Source organism: Mustela nigripes, chromosome 3 (assembly GCF_022355385.1).
Source record: "Mustela nigripes isolate SB6536 chromosome 3, MUSNIG.SB6536, whole genome shotgun sequence".
In the NCBI taxonomy this organism is placed as follows: Eukaryota; Metazoa; Chordata; class Mammalia; order Carnivora; family Mustelidae; genus Mustela; species Mustela nigripes.
The window spans coordinates 193,795,337-193,801,864 of NC_081559.1; the positions used below are offsets into that span (position 1 = coordinate 193,795,337).

The window sequence follows — 6,528 nt, forward strand, 5'->3', positions numbered from 1 at the left end:
ATTGAAAACACCAAGCGGGTGGTGGTGCTCTGAGCGGCGAGAGGTTGCTGCTGTCCTGCTTTGCGGACGCCATTCTCCATTCAAGGTGCTGAAGGCATCTCAGACACCTCAGTCATTCCCTCAGACTCTCATCTGGACCACGGAGTCCCTAGGACGGACTTGGTCAGGGAGTCTGGAGGAGGTGAGTGGAGAGGACCTTCCAGTCTTGGCAGCCAGGCGCTCCCAGGGCCAAGGACCAAAGCCGGTGTAGAACTTTGGCCACAGTATTGTCACATCTCCTCTCCCTAAGCTTTCCCCCAGGCCCCGCTAGTGCCTTGAGAGTTCCCAGATTCCCTTCTCTCCCCAGTACTTAGTGCCTTTGGTCCCAGCTCCCCTCAGACCAGCCTTGGAGAGAGTCTGATCATGCACAGTTGAGGCTCAAGTTTCAGGAATTTTCTGAATGACAGCGGATCTCACCCAGAGGGTGTGCGCATGTTAACAAGGGTAGAAGACAAGGTCTTAAGCCAAAGGAAGGAATTTCAAGCAGCCCAAGCCCCTGTCCTGTGGGACAAGGAGGTTGGCCTGTTCTGCTTTGTATTTCTCAGATCAAAATTTCTCTGCACGGCCTCCTCACTGCCTCTCGGGAGGGCGAGATGCAGGGGACTAGGGTCTCTACATGCAGCACGTTGCTAAGCTTCTAAACATATATGATTAGCAAGCGTTATCTTGTGCAAATTTTACAAGCCTCTAAGCCAAGTGTTAAGAAATCTCAGAGAGGGGGTTGTTTTCTTTTTCTTTGTTTCTTTGTTTTCTGTTTTTTTGTTTTCCAGAGAAGGAGGGAGCGTTGTGGTTAGACCACTTGCCAGGGCCGACAAGGCAGTGGCAGGACTGGAACCGGGACCCAGGCCTAGCTGACATCCACCTCGGCATCTCTTCCCAGGAGGTTTGCACAAACCTTCCGGAACACAAGGACCACCGAGGTGCACACCAAAAATGCAGGCTCTGCAGGGCCCCTCCACGTCTGACTCAAGGCTAGGAGTGATCAGCACGCCCCATCTGCCCCAGAGTAGCGGCCCCAGGCCTAGGTCCCCACACGCAGGCTCTGAGGCAGAACACTTATGAGGGGGGGCCCTCAGGATCCTCACCTGTGGGAAACAAAGGGTTCAGGTCAGACTGAGAAAGTCTTCAGTGGAAAATACTGGAAACTCTGGAGCTGGCACAAACCATCAGAACTGGGCTGAGCTGGACAGGGGGGGCAGACTTCCCACCAGCGCAGGAGCAGTCACTGCGGGGGGCGGGGGGTGGGGTGCCATGGCCAGGAAGTAGTCTTCAGCAGAGGCAGTTCCCAAAACTTCAGAAATGGAGAACCGTCAGCCAACAGACTCCCCAGCAGCGGGCAAAATAGATTCTTTAGTGCTGGAGTGGCCTGTGCCACAGCGTCCACAACAGGAACCACGTAGAAAACCCACACAGATCATGATAGGAAATCCCGGTGGTTCTGAGGTTTTCTTGGCCCACCTAGAGTCTCTGGCCAGTAGGGGGCAGCAAAGAGCTTTCCAGGTGCTGCTACTGCAAGTGCTGGCGTTTGCTGGGTTTAGGATACTCCCTCCACCTGCGGGGAGGGATGCAGGCAACCGCAGAGGCCGCCTTAGTCAGGGGCTCACCCCCTGGCACTTGTGCAACAAGTTACTTAACCCCACTATCCACGTCTGGAAACGTGTGTGTCGTAACAGTACCCACTTTACAGGGCTCTTACGTCAGTGAAGCGTTGAAGTATGTGCAATGCTTAGCACTACACCTGACGATTACTACCTTGTCACGAAACCTTATTAGACTTCTTGTTTTCATTCTATTTACAGGCGTCTGTCATCTAATCAAGAGACTATGGTAACAGGTTGGACATATGGTGAGGAGGATGCTGGGGCCATTTGTAGAGACCTGGTGGGGGAGCCAAACAGCAGGTGTGCAGGAAGAGGAGGAGGTTCTCCCAGAAGGTACACAGTTCTGGGTCCACTGTCCAGGTGAGGATGGAGATGGGAGGGATCTGAAAGTCAACAGTGTCTTGGAAGGATCTACACCAAAAGGATGTATGCGGCCACCCAGAGGGATGACCCATCAAATAATTAAGCATGTAATCAAAATGGAGCTTCCGAAGAGAAAAGGACTGAAGAAGGAACCATGGGGATGCTGACATTTTAAGAGTGTTGAGGCAGGGGAAGAGCAGCCCCTGGCTGAGAAGGGAAAGGAGACTGGGCAGGTGTGAGGAAGACAGGTAAGGGTAACAGTCGCAGAGCCAGGAGGGGAAGGTTTTCAACAGGAGTCTGAAAAGCAAGCCGGCACAGATGTCAGGCAGGATGGGGCTGGAGAGAAGAAGTGATGGGCAACCTTCCTCAGAACCTTAGTGAGGACAGACACCCAGTTACAGTGGTCCCAGGAGCTGGTGAAGGAGAAATGGTGGATATCATCAAAAGGAGACATGTAGGTGGGAAGCCTAAAGATTGTATTAACTATGCAACGGAGACGGAGAGACAGACGGACTGACGGACGGATGGATGGATGGGTGAGAGATGGAGGGATGATGGATAGATGGGCAGGGAATGGATGGACTGATAGATGGACAGATAGACCACTTGTGCTTTAAGTCCCCCTTGTCAAGTTGTTCTTCTAAGCACTTACCTGTGTTATCTCACTTAGTTGTATGAGATGTGTATTGTTAGTCTATTTTCCTATCCTGTTCTGATCGCCCCATCTTTGTATTAGGATTGATCATCTGACATTTGTTGGTCCTTTTCTCTCTGTATGTATTTTAGAATAAGATTAAGTTTGGAGAGGGGGAAAATGCTATTTGGCACTAAATCTTTAGATTAAATACAATCAGAATCTTATAGTGAATCTACTCTTCCATGAACATAGTATGTATCACTGTCTTTTCATTTCTGGGATAAGATGTTCTCGTTTGAAAATGATTTTTTAAAAAGTAAAACCAATGACCCTAACCTCTTATAACATAGGGTAATGCCAAGAGCCTTTCTTTATAAATGTTTCTTAAGAGATATCACTTGTCTTCAGGATAAAACCACACATCCAAACATTTCCATCCCTTATTTAAAATCTTTCAGGGACTCTCTGTTGCCTACTAAAGATAAGATCTTTTAATGTTCATGCAAGGTTTTCATGACATGATCCTTAACTTGCAAATTCTCTGCTTATCTCTGGCCTCTTTTCTTTGTTCATTGTGCCTGTTCTGTTATCAATTCCTTAAAATATATTTATTATATTGCATAATAATAGTTACTTAAATATAGTTAATAATATTTAATAAATATGTATTGTATATACTATATATATAGTTCAGTTTGACCCCAAGAATCTTTCATCCAGATTATCACAATAGGCTTCTAAGCAGTCACCCAGAGTGATATTGTAAAATACAAATTGTTTTATGTCACTCCCAAATCCTTCAGTTGGCCCACTGGTGTGCTGTAGTCTGTTCATACTGGCTTCTGAGTGAATTGTTGTTAATACTCAGGAATCTCACAAGCCAATTATTAAGCTGTTGTTAGCTTGAAAATGACGCTGGTGGGATTATTTACTCTAGGAAATAAAAGGGCATATTCTACAAATGAGTGAATTTTGTTTTTGAAAACCAGTTTTCCAGCACAGTGCTGCATATACCCTTTACTCGTGAGATGAAGACCATAGCCCATAATCAAGTTTCTCTCTACCTATGCCCTAGTCAAACTGCAGCTCCAAGAGGTTTTATACCTCTTTGATTTTGCACTGTCTTCCTTCTGGTTGTAAAGTATTCCCTTTCTGCAGGCTATACGCATCACTGCCTAGACTCAGTTCAGTGTTAATCACCTAAGGAAACACAGGATCCCTCTTCCCTGTACCTCTACAAAAAGGTTTTAGTACATGATGCCTTGTCATTGGTTTCTCTGTGTACTCCTTAATCTGCGAGCTTCTGAAAGCACGCATCTGTCATTATTCATCTATTATTCCCTGTGGTTAGTACACATACACGTCAGAGATATCAGCGTTTCCCTTCCAGACCCCTGCAACAAATGGAATATTGCAATAAATGAGTCAAACGAAATCCCCCTCCCCCGTACATCTACAAGTTACATTGATTCTGTGCTATAGTCTATTAAATATGTAATAACATTGTATCTAAAAAATGTACATACTTTATTTTTAAAATACTTTATTGCTAAAAAAACAAAAAAAGCTAGCCATCCCGTAAGCTTTTAGCATGTTGCAGTCACTGATCACAGATCACCATGACAAATATAATAATAAAAACGTCTGAAATTTAAAAAAGAAAAAGAAAAGAAAAAGTCTGAAATAATGAAAGCATTACCAAGACATAACACAAAGACCCCAAAAAAGCAAACAGTCTTGGAAAAAGCAAACAGTCTTGGAAAAATGACATGGATAGACTTGCTTGACACAGAGGTACCATAAACCTTCAATTGTTTAAAAAAAAAAATTGCTATATCTGTGAAATGCAGTGGAGTGAAGCACAGTGAAACGAGATATGCCTCTACATTGTCTAGCACATGACCGGTGGTACAGAAATGTTGGCCAGCTAAGAAAGGCGTTGGTAAAAGATCTTCCTTCCCTTCTTGGGGTAGCCATGGTTCCCAGCCTTAACTTCCTGCCATGTCCCCCAGACCTGTCCTATAGGAAGAAGTACAGCAGAGCACCACTCCCGGTTCTACCCCTCATCCATAAAGCAGGGCTGGTGAATCAACCCCAAATCCAGAGAGAAACCAAACTGAATGGGAATTCTAGTCTTTCTTCCCATGTTAGTGGAAATAATTAATGAGGCAAAATTGTTGAAAGAGGTTGCTGTGGTTACCTATTGATGTATCACGAATCACCCCCAAACTTGGTGTTTTAAAAGAACCATCTTGGTTTTCTCATGACTTTGTGGGTCAGGAATTCAGGAAGGCCAGGGTTCTGCACTTTGACTCTGATCCCTGGGGCATCAGGTGGGTGCAGCTGGATGGGAGGACCCCTTCCAGGGTGTCTTCTTCCTGTGCACATTCAGCATCTCTGTATTCTGTGGCCGCTGTGTCTCCACAGGACCTTTCATCTGCCAGAGCTTTGCCTGTGGCTCGGGCTTCCCACAGCATGGTGACCTCAGGAGAGTTGTCCTTAGATGACAGCTGTCTTCCAGAAGAGCAAGGCAGAAGCTGTCAGTCTTCTTAAAAAGTAGCCTCAGAGCAAGCATTAGATTACCTCTCCTGCACTCTATTGGCAAAAGCAGTACCAGGCCAGATGGGCTCAGGAAGATAGAAATAGATCCCATTTTCAATGGGAAGAGTGTAAAATACTTCATGCCCATCTTTAATCTGCCACAGAGGTGACTCGCTCTTGTCTCTCTCTGATAGAAATTGGGATATCAAAGCTACACTGAGAGGGAAATAGGAAGCCTGAAGCACTCTCTGAGGAATTAGTTACCATCTCCAACCAGGTGCAGTGATACCTGGCACCAGACATTTAATCAAATCCCAAAAGAAAGGGCTGAACTGAGTTTTTTCTAACACTGACCTGCAATCCATCTCAGACGACTTGACCTCCAACAATTCCATGTCACCGAAGTAGGCAGAATCTGCTCTCCTGGGGTGAGCAGGGAGTCCAGAAGCCATCCTCACTGTGTCAGAGGAAACAGAAAGAATAAAATCACCAGAGGAGATCAAAATGAGGAGAAACGGCACAGAAACCACTCATACAAACCGCAGAAAGGGAGAAGAAGCAGAAATATGCACACAGAACAAACAAAACCAGTTTTTTTCCTCCCAGACAATTGGATTTCAAGGTTTGAATGTGTATCCTTGGAGAACATGAACTTTCATCACTATAGGATTTTTAGGTTTACGGATCCCTAGGTCAATCACGGTGGAACAGGAGGCACGGCGACTCACCTCAGGAGGGAAGATTGAAAATCGTGGAGAAAGGAGCCTGTCCACAAAGGTGGAGGAAGGCTTGTGGAAAACCAGGTACAGACGATGGGCAGAAGTCATGGGCGGGGGGGGGGGGGGGGGGGGGGGCGGGGGAAGAAGAGGGGGGGGGGGGCGGAAGGGGGGCGGGGGGGGGGGGGGCGTTGGGGGGGGGGGGGGGGGGGGAGGAGAGCCCCGACAGGGAGCCAGGGGGGGGGGGGGGGGGGGGGGGGTGTGGTCAGTGAAAGAATGTTGGAAGCCGACAAGAACGGATACTGTAGGAAAGGACTCTCTGAGGGGGGCCGCAGTATAGGAAGAGAGCCTCAACTGAGATCCAACTGTGGTCCAGCAGAAACTATCCCAATCCAGGTGAGCTGCCGGATGACGGCAGCCACGTAAGCAAACTCGGGTGGAACCAGCAGAAAACTGGACAGTTGAGTCCCTTCCAAACTGCTGACCTACAGAATCTTACCGTCCAGGAAAACTCAGCGCTGTCTCAAGGGGCCAGTGGTGTGTGTTGTATCGATATATTCCTTCCAAGGTAAACTACATGCTGCACTTTCTGGTCCTTCCTACCACTAGGAGAAGGCACAATACCTGGTTG

General features: G+C 47.1%; 1 long non-coding RNA gene across 1 annotated transcript; it reads right to left on the bottom strand.

Moving 5' to 3' along the window:
• Positions 1-740: 740 nt before the first annotated feature.
• LOC132013294 (uncharacterized) lies at positions 741-5,981 on the bottom strand. Its single transcript, XR_009402978.1, has 3 exons — positions 5,910-5,981; positions 5,536-5,638; positions 741-1,124 (listed from the first exon to the last, which is right to left on the bottom strand). It is a non-coding gene; the product is annotated as an uncharacterized LOC132013294 (long non-coding RNA).
• Between the last annotated feature and the right edge of the window lie 547 nt (positions 5,982-6,528).